Source organism: Oncorhynchus keta, chromosome 7, assembly GCF_023373465.1.
Source record: "Oncorhynchus keta strain PuntledgeMale-10-30-2019 chromosome 7, Oket_V2, whole genome shotgun sequence".
In the NCBI taxonomy this organism is placed as follows: domain Eukaryota; kingdom Metazoa; phylum Chordata; class Actinopteri; order Salmoniformes; family Salmonidae; genus Oncorhynchus; species Oncorhynchus keta.
In genome coordinates this window covers 8,004,660-8,019,308 of record NC_068427.1, presented here as the reverse complement: position 1 = coordinate 8,019,308, position 14,649 = coordinate 8,004,660, and positions in this window count along the sequence as shown.

Genomic DNA, 14,649 nt, shown 5'->3' with positions numbered 1-14,649 from the left:
ATGTCAGATTTCAAAAAGGCTTTTCGGCGAAAGCAAACGATGCTATTATCTGAGGATAGCACCTTCAATAAACAAAAGAGAGAACATATTTCAACCCTGCAGGCGCGACACAAAACGCAGAAATAAACAGATAAATCATGCCTTACATTTAACAAGCTTCTTCTGTTGGCACTCCAATATGTCTCATAAACATCACAAATGCTCCTTTTGTTCGATTAATTACGTCCATATATATCCAAAATGTCCATTTATTTGGCGCGTTTGATCCAGAATAACACCGGTTCCAACTTGCGCAACTTGACTACAAAATATCTCAAAAGTTACCTGTAAACTTTGCCAAAAAATTTGAAACTACTTTTGAAATACAACTTTAGGTATTTTTTTAAAGTAAATGATGGATAAAATTGAAGACTGGATGATCTGTGTTCAATACAGGAAGAAAACAAACTGATTCTAGCTTTCTGGTCATGCGCCTCTATCAAACAGTACACATGAAGTGACCCTCGTTCAAGATGGCTGTACTTCTTCATAACACAAAGGAATAACCTCAATCAATTTCTAAAGACTGGTGACATCCAGTGGAAGAGGTAGGAACTGCAAGCAAGTCCATTAGAAATCTGGATTCCCAATGAAAACCCATTGAAAAGAGAGTGACCTCAAAAAAAAAATCTGAATGGTTCGTCATCTGGGTTTCGCCTGCTACATAAGTTATGTTATACTCACAGACATGATTCAATCTTATCTTCTGGGGATGAGTAGCAGGCAGTTGAATTTGGGAATGCATTTCATCCAAAATTCCAAATGCTGCCCCCTATCCTAGAGAAGTTAAAAAAAGCTCTGTCAAGTCGGTTGATGGTCATTGCTCAACAGTCATTTTCAAGTCTTGCCACATATTTTCAAGCTGATTTAAGTCAAAACTGTAACCAAGCCAACATTCAATGTTGTGTTGGTAAGCAACTCCAGTGTATATTTGGCCTAGTGTTTTAGGTTATTGTCCAGCTGAAAGGGGAATTTTCTCCCAGTGTCTGGTGGAAAGCAGACTGAACCAGGTATTCCTCTAGGATTTTGCCTGCGCTAAGCTCTATTTATTTTCTTTTTATCATAAAAAACTCCATAGTCCTTGCCGATGACAAGCAAGCTCATAACATGATTCAGTCACCAACCATGCTTGAAAATATGCTTGAAAATATGAAGAATGGTACTAGTGTTGTGTAGGATTTGGCCCAAACATCACACTTTGTATTCAGGATATAAAGTTAACTTCTTTGGCACATTTTAATTTATGTTTTATTTTATTGTCTTACTGCAAATAGGATGCATGTTTTGGAATATTTGTATTCTGTACAGGCTTTCTTCTTTTCACTATTTCATCCATTGTTGGTCCATCCTCAGTTTTTGTCATATCACAGCCTCTGTAACTGCTTTAAAGTCACCATTGATCTCATGGTGAAATCCCTTAGCAGTTTCCTTCCTCTCCGGCAACTGTGTTAGGAAGGACGCTTGTATATTTGTCGTGACTGGGTGTCACGCCCTGACCTTAGTTTGCTTTGTTTTATTTATTATTTTGGTTAGGTCAGGTTGTGTTTTTATATTGTCTAGGGTATTTTGTAAGTCTGTGGGTTTTCACTAGTCTAGGTATTTATATGTCTATGGTTGCCAATATTGGTTATCAATTAGAGGCAGCTGTTTATCGTTGTCTCTCATTGGGAACCATATTTAGGCAGCCATATTCCTTGGGTTATTTCGTGGGTCATTGTCTATGGTTAGTTGCCTGTGTCAGCACTATATTTAGCTTCACGTTGTTTTTGTAGTTTGTTTAAGTGTTTCTTCATTCAAATAAGATGTATTCATCTCACGCTGCGCCTTGGTCTCATCCATTCAACGAACGTGACACTGGGTGTATTTATACACCATACAAAGTTTAATGAATAACTATGCTCAAAGGGATATTCATTGTCTGCTTTTTTTACCCATCTACCAATAGGTGCCCTTCTTTGCAAGGCATTGGAAAGCCTCCCTGGTCTTTGTGGTTGAATCTGTGTTTGAAATTCACTGCTCGACTAAGGGATCTTATATATAATTGTATTTGTGGAGTACAGAGATGAGGTAGTCATTCAAAAATAATGTCAATCTTAAACACTTATTTCACACAGTGAGTCCATGCAAATTATTATGTGACTTGTTAAGCAAATTGTTTCTCCTGAACTTACTTAGCTATGACATAACAAAGGGTTTGAATACTTATTGAATGAAGGCATTTCATCTTTTCATTGTTTATTTATTAATTTGTAAATCCATAATTTTACTTTGACATTATGGGGTATGGTGCCTAGGTGTTAAGTCCGTCGGTAGTGGTAGAATGACCGGACCAAGGTGCCGCGTGGTAGGCGTACATTTTCTTTATTAAATGTTCCACAAAAAAAAAACACAACGAACGTAAAGCTTCGGAGTGCAACACATGCAACAAACAAAGACTAGATCCCACAACCTAAATGTGGGAAAAAGGGCTGCCTAAGTATGATCCCCAGTCAGAGACAACGATAGACAGCTGCCTCTGATTGGGAACCACACTCGGCCATCATTTCCCTGACGATGTTCCTGACAAGAAAACACAGAATGTCCACCCAAATCACAGGGCGTGACACTAGGCACTAGACACTAGGCCTTTCCTTGGTGAGAATCAAAGGTGCCAGATCAGGGAGTTGGGCTGGTTTTATGACTTAACAGCCGGTCATAAATAGTTTGCAGAAACTCCCTCTGGCTCTCTAGTATGGGAAGGTAAAAATCCCTTTTATGTGGAAAATGATCACTGGAAACTTAAAGAACAATCCTGTCACATTGTTTTTTATTTTGTGATGACATTAAGGATGGTATATCAAGGTAACTCTGAAAGGTTACGCGTCCTATGTATCAGGTTTACATCTAAATGTTGTGAAAAAGTGTTCCTAGAACTTTGCCTAAAAACACAAGGGGGGAAGGAAGACAATCCCCTCTGATACAACTATTGGTACATCTGAAGTATCTACTCTAACGAACAGTCCAAGACCAGATAAACTCTACTACTAAGAAGGACATTGTGACCTCTGGTGGACAATCAGAGCCTTACATCGAGCCACTACCCATAGACGGATCAATTGGTTTCAAGAGAGACGACAGTGAAAGACATCTGCGTGTAAATATATATTCCATTTCAAATCCGAATGAGCGGTGGTTAGGGTGCTAAGTATTCTGGTTACTGTGAGCGTAGTTTCCAAATGTATGTATGATAAGTTGACTCTTGTTTGTCTCTCCCTCTCTTTATCTTTCCCCACCCCTTTCCATTGTGTAACAAGCCGCCATATCATGTCAGTCACCTAGGGACTTTTATCTCATGTAAGTGTGTATGGGTATTCTGTGTTATTATTTATTTAGTTAGTAAATACATAATTAAACCAACTTGTGTATTGGGCGAATCATCAATAAGGGCTAGGGTTCTTGCAGATCCAAGGAAATGCGACATTCAGAATGAGACTGATGCGGTAATAATGAATAATTGACTGTTATTGATGTAAGAGATCTCTATATATATTTTGAGTTTAATTCAGGTGATGGTAACTCGTTAAACAACTTCTTCCGTGGTGCCCCAAATTCCCAATGAGTTAATTGTTATATGATTAATTTAATAGAGTAACAATTTATTTTTATGTTTTATTTATTAATTATTTTACCAGGTAAGTTGACTGAGAACACGTTCTCATTTGCAGCAACGACCTGGGGAATAGTTACAGTGGAGAGGAGGGGGATGAATGAGCCAATTGTAAACTGGGGATTATTAGGTGACCGTGATGGTTTGAGGGCCAGATTGGGAATTTAGCCAGGACACCGGGGTTAACACCCCTACTCTCACAATTAAGTGCCATGGCATCTTTAATGACCTCAGAGAGTCAGGACACAAGTAAACATAGTTAGTTGCTCAAATAAATAACAGTCATCAGATTAATTATAGTCACGTCACGACAACAGGTGGAAGGTGTATGATTGCCATCCCCATTAGTGTGCCACCCTTCTCCGGGCCATGGTTGTGGCCAGGCCACGCAATGACATCAATCTAAACCTATGTGAGGCTTGGATTTGCAAGCGAAAAGGTTTTTCCCCAGGTGCATGAACAATGAGGACATTTACTGCCACGTTGATGAGAACCTAGGGAAACATGCTCTAGACAGGCTTGATGCAAACTATTGCCTGCAAATCGTTGTTTCTTTCATTTCTTTCATTTTCTGCATTTTATTACAGTGACCTGTCAAAAGTTTGGACACTCATTCAAGGGTTTTCTTTATTTGTACTATTTTCTATAACCTCGAATACTAGTGAAGTCATCACAACTATGAAGTAACACATATGAAATCATGTAGAAACCAAGAAAGTGTTAAACAAATCAAAATATATTTTATACTTGACATTCTTCAAAGTAGCCATCCTTTGCCTTGATGACAGATTTGCACACTCTTGGAATTCTCTCAACCAGCTTCATGCGGTAGTCACATGGAATGCATTTCCATTAACAGGTGTGCCATGTTAAAAGTTGATTTGTGGAATTTCTTTACTTCTCAATCCGTTTGAGCCAGTCAGTTGTATTGTAACAATGTAGGGGTGATATACAGAAGATAGCCCTATTTGGTAAAAGACCAAGTCCATCTTATGGCAAGAACAGCTCAAATAAGCAAAGAGAAATGACAGTCCATCATTACTTTAAGACATGAAGGTCTTAAAGAACTCTGAAGGTTTCTTCAAGTGCAGTCTCAAAAACCATCAAGCGCTATGATGAAACTGTCTCTCATGAGGACCACCACAGGAAAGGAAGACCCAGAATTACCTCTGCTGCAGAGGATAAATTTAACCTGTAGTCTACACATCAGGATGATCAGCTGGTCAGCGCGCTGTGGATCAAATCTGTCACTATGGTGACCGTCAGCGCATAAAAGTCCATTATACCTGCGGCACTATGTGAATATAGTGTAAATATTCTCTCAGCATCTTGAATAAGCAACTAAAGGAACAACTGTGGAGGAGAGGGATTTATTTATTTATTTATTTTTTGGGGGGGTGAAAGCTCTTTCTACCATTTGGAACTTTTTTTGTTTGTTGGTGAAACGTGTTTTAGGCATCAGTTCCAGTTGACTGATAGTTTAAAGAACAAACTCATTTACAACAAACTCGCCCCTCTTATAGTCTCAACTGCAACAGTCAATGATGTTCATCCGAAGCTTCGTTTTTGTAACTTTTTCTCATTATTTCGTATTTCTGTTGATGTGTCATCTCCCTCGGGCGTCCGCTCAGAAGTCCACCGGTCCACGGCCAGAAGAGGACTGGCCACCCCACATAGTCTGGTTCCTCTCTAGGTTTATAGTCTCCACCCGGCACAGCCAGAAGAGGACTGGCCCACCCCTCATAGCCTGGTTCCTCTCTAGGTTTCTTCCTAGGTTTTGGCCTTTCTAGGGAGTTTTTTACTAGCCACCGTGCTTCTACACCTGCATTGCTTGCTGTTTGGGGTTTTAGGCTGAGTTTCTGTACAGCACTTTGAGACATCAGCTGATGTAAGAAGGGCTATATAAATACATTTGATTGATAAGTTCATTAGAGTTTCCCAGCCTCAGAAATTACAGCCCAAATAAATGCTTCCCAGAGTTCAAGTAACAGACACATCTCAACATCAACTGTTCAGATGAGACTGCATGAATCAGTCCTTCATGGTCGAGAAACCACTACTTCGCCCAAAACTTGCTTGGGCCAAGACACACGAGCAATGGACACTTGACCGGTGGAAATCTGTCCTTTGGTCTGATGAGTCCAAATTTGAGATTTTTGGTTCCAACTGCCATGTCTTTGTGAGACTCAGATAGGTAAACCGATGATCTCTGCATGTGTGGTAGCCACCGGGAAGCATGGAGGAGGTGTGATGGTGTGGGGGTCCTTCCTGGTGACACTGTCTGTGATTTATTTAGAATTTAAGGCACACTTAAACAGCATGGCTACCACAGCATTCTTCAGTGATACGCCATCCCATCTGGTTTGCGCTTAGTGGGACTAACATTTGTTTTTCAACAGGAAAATGAACCAAAACATACCTCCAGGCTGTGTAAGGGCTATTTGACCAAGAAGGAGGGTAATGGAGTGCTGCATCAGATGACCTGGCCTCCACAATCATCCAACCTCAACCCAATTGAGATGGTTTGGGATGAGTTGGACTGCAAAGTGAAGGAAAAGCAGCCAACAAGTGCTCAGAATATGTGGGAACTCCTTCAAGACTGTTGGAAAAGCATTCATCATGAAGCTGTTTGAGAGAATGCCAAGTGTGTGCAAAGCTGTCATTAAGGCAAAGAGTTGCTACTTTGAAGAATTTCAAATATAAAATATATTATTTTTGGTTACTGCATGATTCCATATGTATTATTTCATAGTTTTGATGTCTTCACTATTATTATATGTAGAAAATAGTAAAATATAAAGAAAAACCTTTGAATGAGTAGGTGTGTCCAAACTTTTGACTGGTACTGTATGTTGTAATTATATCTGCACAATATATTTTTTTGCATCAATGATTGTGAAAGATATCCTCAATGACCTTTGATCACACATTGGATAGAAATTGACATTTTATTTGACATTTTTGTCAATTCTGATGTGTAATGGAAGTGTATTGCCTAACGTAAAAAACAGGGTAATGTACTGTAACTTACAGTACTCTAGTATATTACATTCAAAGAGCAATTTTGAAACATGTATCTTGCATTTCTGTGCTATTGGATTAACCGGTTGTTAAAACAATTACATTGAGAAAATGTGATGTTGTGTTTTGGTGATTAAATCAATATTCTCATGGTATTTCACAGTTTTGGATCAATGGTTGTGTGGTGAAAGACGTTTCCATACTAAATGAATGCACAATAAATGCTTTTGTATATAAGACTTGCTGTGTTACACGTGTTACCAGTTTGGAGTGTTGTACTTTTGAAAATTCACCACATTCTTGAGAAAATAGCACCAAAGCTGTATTTACTGTTCGTCAGCTATGAACATCCCTGAATATGCATCTACAGCTGTGGAAATCCATCTCACTAAGATGCCAACTTCAATAGAATTCATAATGATTGATGGCATCCTTTATATAGAAGAACCCACCATCTCCCTCACTGCGAACTCTCAGATGAAGTGCTCTTGAGTCTGATCATGTGTCTCTCTGTCTGTGTGTGTGTCTCTCTCTCTCCCTCTGTGTGTGTGTGCGTGAGGGAGGGAGTTATTTGTGTGTTGTTAGCCTAGCTATGCATGTTTGAGTGAAACATCTTCAATCGTTGATGAGGGTATACAATATACGTAAGGATGTTGTACTTCTGCACTTCTGGATTCTATGGGGTGGATGGTGTTTTCTAAAAATACACTTAACCTGACATGCTGTGATTTATTTACACTGAATTTTCTGCGCCCGTTGTTTATGATTAGACTTCATTCATTATAAGGAAGTCAACTTTGTGTGGTTGTATGTCACTACAACAACCTTTTCAAGAAACAATTAAATGATAGAACTCATATGAACCATTATTAGACAAGTGCAGAGGTTTATTCATTCTAGTACGAGTGGAGTCAAGCTGCTATACTTTAGTAATTAGGGTCCAATCTATTGACTCTTCAAAGAATTCCCCTTTAAGCTATTCTGGGAGAATCTCTTTGCCAACAGTGCTTTTTCTCATCTAAAATAAAAAAAAATCATGCTGCTTAAAAGCAGAGCTGGTTGATTTATCTGATTTGTGTTTTCACTGCCATCCTAACTATCTTTGTGAGATTAAAAGATGAAAGTACAATCATGTGTCTTCATTTAACGGGACTTAGTAGACTTCATTAATGACACTGCACACACACACACACACACACACACACACACACACACACACACACACACACACACACACACACACACACACACACACACACACACACACACACACACACACACACACACACACACACACACACACACACACACACACTCCATGTTGAAAATATAACCACTGATTAGCCTTTGGTGATCAATCTATGGCTGCTGAGAAACATTGACACGGCTCTTAAATCCGATAACGTTGACCATTTTGGCTATAAACATTTATCTTTTACCAGTTAAAGGTTGCATTCTGCATTATACTATGCTTTTTAATTGATTCTTATCAATTCTCAAATAAATACTTAATAAAATATGTTTATAAAAGGTGTTGTATGCTGTTGATTGAAAATAAAAATCCTCAGAACTGGAGGTTTGTAGTTTTTCAACTCATTGCCAATCGAATATACAGTGTCTATGGGGTCATATTGCACTTCCTAAGGCTTCCACTAGATGTTAACAGTCTTTAGAACCTTGTTTGAGGCTTCTACCGTGAAGGAGAAGAGAATGAGAACTGTTTGAGAGAGGTCTGGCAGAAGGCCATGAGCTGATCACGTGTATGCCTGTGAGAGGTAGCTGCGTTCCATTGCATTTCTAAAGACAAGGGAATTCTCCGGTTGAAACATTATTGAAGATTTATGTTAAAAACATCCTAAAGATTGATTCTATACATCATTTAACATGTTTCTACGCACCGTAATATAACTTTTTGAACTGTTCGTCTGAACTTTCACTGGACTTGCCCCGCCTCGTGAGTTTGGATTTGTGAACTAAACGTGCTAACAAAAGGAGGTATTTGGACATAAATGATGGACTTTATCGAACAAACAAACATTTATTGTGGAACTGGGATTCCTGGGAGTGCATTCTGATGAAGATCATCAATGGTAAGTTAATATTTATAACGCTATTTCTGACTTTTATTGACTCCACAACATGGCGGGTATCTGTATGGCTTGTTTTGGTCTCTGAGCTCTGTACTCAGATTATCGCATGGTTTGCTTTTTCCGTAAAGCTTTTTTGAAATCTGACACAATGGTTGCATTAAGGAGAAGTTTTTCTAAAGTTCCATGCATAACACTTGTATCTTTTATTAAAATTTATGATGAGTATTTCTGTAAATTGATGTGGATGTTTTCGAGGCACAACATTACTAAACATAACGCGCCAATGTAAACTGAGATTTTTGGATATAAATATGAACTTTATCGAACAAAACACACATGTATTGTGTAACATGAAGTCCTATGAGTGCCATCTGATGAATATCATCAAAGGTTAGTGATTCATTTTATGTCTATTTCTGCTTTTTGTGACTCCTCTCTTTGGCTATAAAATGGCTGTATGTGTTTTTGTGACTCGGCTCTGACCTAACATAATCGTGTGGTGTGCTTTCGCTGTAAAGCCTTTTTGAAATCGGACACGATGGGTAGATTAACAAGAAGTTAAGCTTTAATTTGGTGTATTGCACTGGTGAATGTATGACAGTTAAATATTTACCCAAAATATTTTTGAATTTCACACTCTGCCTTTTCAGCGGATGTTGTCGAGGGGTTCCGCTAGCGGACTTGCTTCCATTCAGCCACAAGAGCATTAGTGAGATTGGGTGATTAGGCCCGCAGTCGACTTTCCAATTCATCCCAAAGGTGTTCAATGGGGTTGAGGTCGGGGCTCTGTGCAGGCTAGTCAAGTTCTTCCACATCGATCTTGACAAACCATTTCGGTATGGACCTCGCTTTGTGCACGGGGGCATTGTCATATGCTTATTATGATAATGGGCATAATGCCAACACAGAGATGGCACTAGTGGGGCACCTATCTAGGATATAGGATAAACAGGTGCATTATGAGTGTCTTATTAGGATGTTGTGACCTGTAACATGTTATACCTGAGTAAAGGATTATGCTTGAACTTTAAGTGAGTTATTCACATACACATAAAAACAATGCTGAAACAGGAAAGGACCTTCCCCAAACTGTTGCCACAAAGTTGGGAGCACACAATCATCTAGAATGTAATTGTATGCTGTAGAGTTAAGATTTCCCTTCACTGGAACTAAGGTGCCTAGCCAGAAGCATGAAAACAGCCCCAGACCATTATTCCTCCTCCACCAAACTTTACAGTTGGCACTATGCATTCGGGCAGGTAGCGTACTCCTGGCATTCGGCAACAGTCAATGGCGGCGAGCTTTACACCACTCCAACCGACGCTTGGCATTGCCCATGGTGATCTTAGGTTTGTGTGCAGCTTCTCAGCCAAGGAAGCCCATTTCATGAAGCTCCCGATGAACAGTTCTTGCACTGACGTTGGTTCCAGAGGCCGTTTGGAACTAGGTAGTGAGTGTTGCAACCGAGGACAGACGATATTTACTTGCTACACGCTTCAGCACTCGGCGGTTCCGTTCTTTGAGCTTGTGTGGCCTACCACTGCTGTCATATTACTTCCATTTGTGTTATCAGATCAGTGTAGATGTGGGAGACAATCCAAGGATTTGGACTATTGAAACACACCCAAAGCTGTCTGATGACCCTATTTCACCTGTGTAAGTTTCCCTCTGAAACATTCATGGTGGCTCTCCAACTTCAGTCTCACTGAGCGGTGGGTGTGGGGCCGCTAAGGCACTGTCACGATGGAGTGCCTCACTCACTCCCTGTCACTCTAGGATGCATCACTGGACAGGTAAGGGCACCAGAACACCATTTCTCACTGATTATTTTCCTTTGGATTATTACACAGACTAAGAACTGAACTGGTATAATCAATCGTTATTTCATTAGATTTCATTGATTGCACTCAAAAATACAAAACACATACAATGGTAAATGCCCTTGGATTAGCCTGCATTTGTGACTGACTGACTGGGATTTGAACCCAGGTCTACTTGGTCTCACAAGACTGTTAGCTCTGCTCGGTCTCACTGAGCTAAATCCAAAACATTAGCTTTAGGGAGCCTTCCAAGTCTCAGGCAAGGTTACTCATTACGAGAGCTTGGTTTCAAACCACCCCCGTATATATTCGTAACCCTTGCCTCACATCAGGTAGTACCTTTTTTTCGCGTCCATTCTGTGAGCTTGATAACACTGGGTTTTGAACACATTAACTGACAACCCAGAAATAGAAGTATGCGTTCATTGATACAACCAGAGCACTCGCACTGTGAATGTCTTTGTTGGATTTGCAACACAAAAGGCTATAGCCTGCACATTTGCAACACACGACTTCCTTGCCAAGTTATAGTTTATATTAGGCTCTTCATAGACATGTCAAATGCAGTTGGGTTTCATATGCTAATGCACAGATTGTTTTTATGATCTCTGTGTAATTAGAGTTTATCATCGATGAATATGTAATTGCAGCTCGGCGCTCCGTGCGGCACATCGCACCAGCCACAAACAATTTCCCTCTTTGTCACACACTTGTCATTGTAAATAAGAATTTGTTCTTAACTGACTTGCCTAGTTAAATAAAAAATTCAAAACACACTTGCTGAGCGGATAGGCCCTCACTGCAGGTTGAGTGAAGCACAGCTCATGCTTAATTCATCAATTCAAACATAATATGTGCACATTTCTCTCTCCGAGGGAGTGAAAGCTGAACCTCATGGGTTTGTTTGGAGTGTTCGGATATAGGGAGAGTGACATCAAGGGCGCCCACTCAGTGTTTTTCCCCACCAGACTAAAAAGCTGCAGATGTGTTGGCCAGTCCAAAAACACCCCCTTGCAAGGGCTGAAGAGACTGTGTCCTCCTTCTTCCAAGTTTTCTTTTCAGCCAGCTTCTTCAAATGCCATGTTTTGCCACATTCTTTCAATACTCCCTTAGTTAAGCAAACTGCAAGGGGAGTGGCTTTGTGTTCTGTAACACTTTTCTTGGAGTAACACTTTCATTTAGGGTTCACAGGCTTTTTTTTTTGTTTCCCTAAATTATCCTTCAGAAATATGCAGACTGTAAACAGCTGCAGGGTTGAATCTAACAAGGTATCTCAGTGCGTTGTTCCAATATAAGGGGGTTGTGTTTTTGTGTTTACATGTAGAAAATAGCCCAGATCCCCATTCACTACCGCTCTCCTGCCTATGCTCATAAGCATATAAGAAAATGCTCATCCAAAAGGTGGCGTTCCTAGTAGCCGGTGATTTTAATGCAGGTTAACTTAAATCCGTTTTTACCTCATTTCTACCAGCATGTCACCTGTGCAACTACAGGCAAAATTATTCTAGATCACCTTTATTCCACACACAGAAAAGCACACAAAACTCTCCCTTGCCCTCCATTTGGCAACTCTGACCATAACTCTATCCTTCCTGTTAACAAGCAAAAACTCAACCAGGAAGTACCACTGATACGCTCAACATGGAAGAGGTCCAACGAAGAGGATGCTAAGCTACAGGACTGTTTCTCTAGCACAGACTGGAATATGTTCCGGGATTCATCCGATGACATTGAGAAGTTTACCACATCAATCACTGACTTAAGTGCATCGACAATGTTGTCCCTACAGTGACTGTATGTACGTATCCCAACCAGAAGCAATGGATTACAGGCAACATCGGCACAGAGCTAAAAGCTAGAGCTGACGCTTTCAAAGAGCCTAACACTAAACCGGACGCTTATAAGAAATCCCGCTACGCCCTCCGAACAGGCAAAGTGTCAATAAAGGACTAAGATTGAATCCTACTACACTGGCTATTGGGTGTGGCTAGCGCTAGCGTCATGTCAAACATGGAGAGCATGGAATACTCTGCTTCTTGTTTGTTTGTATACACGATTGTGAATTTGTCTGTGCATGGTACTCGCCACAAATCTTGGTTTATAGAGCTTCTGGGCTAGACTAAAAAGTGTCTCTGGTCCCAAAGACAGAGATTATGAGAGCATTTCATCAAGCACAGAGAGAGGCCATAATGCTGTTTGTTTTGTTTTATTGTCTTTGTAAAATAATAAGTATTACCTATTCTCACATATGGCATCACAGCCAAAGGGATACCAAAGCAATTTTCTTTTGTGATCTTGGCAAGAGTTCACTGCTCAAATCCACTAAATTATGAAGAGTTTGTATGGTATATGACCACAGTCTACATGAATATAATAATATATAATAGAATACGGGACTTATTTGTTAGACATCAAATTTGACTCCTCAAGATTTTAGTTGCGATATTGATGTGGAGGAATACACCACACCAGTCACTGGCTTTATCAATAAGTGCATTGAGGACGTCGTCCCCACAGTGATTGTACATACATACCCCAACCAGAAGCCATGGATTACAGGCAACATTCGCACTGAGCTAAAGGGTAGAGCTGCTGCTTTCAAGGTGCGGGACTCTAACCCGGAAGCGTACAAGAAATCCCGCTGCGACAAACCATCAAACAGGCAAAGCGTCAATACAGGGCTAAGATTGAATCATACTACACCGGCTCCGATGCTCATTGGATATGGCAGGGCTTGCAAACTATTACAGACTACAAAGGGAAGCACAGCCACGAGCTGCCCAGTGACACGAGCCTACCAGACGAGCTAAATCACTTCTATGCTCGCTTCGAGGCAAGCAACACTGAGGCATGCATGAGAGCATCAGCTGTTCCAGACGACTGTGTGATCACACTCTCTGTAGCCGATGTGAGTAAGTGTGGTGTCAGGAGAATAACCTCACACTCAACGTCAACAAAACTAAGGAGATGATTGTGGACTTCAGGAAACAGCAGAGGGAACACCCCCCTATCCACATTGATGGAACAGTAGTGGAGAGGGTAGCAAGTTTTAAGTTCCTCGGCATACACATCACAGACAAACTGAATTGGTCCACTCACACAGACAGCATCGTGAAGAAGGAGCAGCAGCGCCTCTTCAACCTCAGGAGGCTGAAGAAATTCGGCTTGTCACCAAAAGCACTCACACACTTCTACAGATGCACTGAAAAACAGCTTCTATCTCAAGGCCATCAGACTGTTAAACAGCCACCACTAACATTGAGTGGCTGCTGCCAACACACTGACACTGACACTGACTCAACTCCAGCCACTTAAATAATGGGAATTGATGGGAAATGTAAAATATATCACTAGCCACTTTAAACAATGCTACCTTATATAATGTTACACACCCTACATTATTCATCTCATATGCATACGTATATACTGTACTCTATATCATCTACTGCATCCTTATGTAATACATGTATTACTAGCCACTTTAACTATGCCACTTTGTTTACATACTCATCTCATATGTATATACTGTACTCGATACCATCTAATGTATCTTGCCTATGCTACTCTGTACCATCACTCATTCATATATCTTTATGTACATATTCTTTATCCCCTTACACTGTGTATAAGACAGTAGTTTTGGAATTGTTAGTTAGATTACTTGTTGGTTATTACTGCATTGTCGGAACTAGAAGCACAAGCATTTCGCTACACTCGCATTAACATCTGCTAACCATGTGTATGTGACAAATAAAATTTGATTTGATTTGATTTAAGCTAAGGAACCTGGGACTAAACACCTCACTCTGCAGCTGGATCCTGGATTTCCTGACGGGCCGCCCCCCAGGTGGTGAGGGTAGGTAGCAACACAGCTGCCATGCTGACCCTCAACACTGGAGCTCCCCAGGGGTGCGTGCTCAGTCCCCTCCTGTACTCCCTGTTCACCCACGACTGCATGGCTAGGCACAACTCCAACACCATCATTAAGTTTCCAGACGACACAACAGTGGTAGGCCTGATTACCGACATCGAC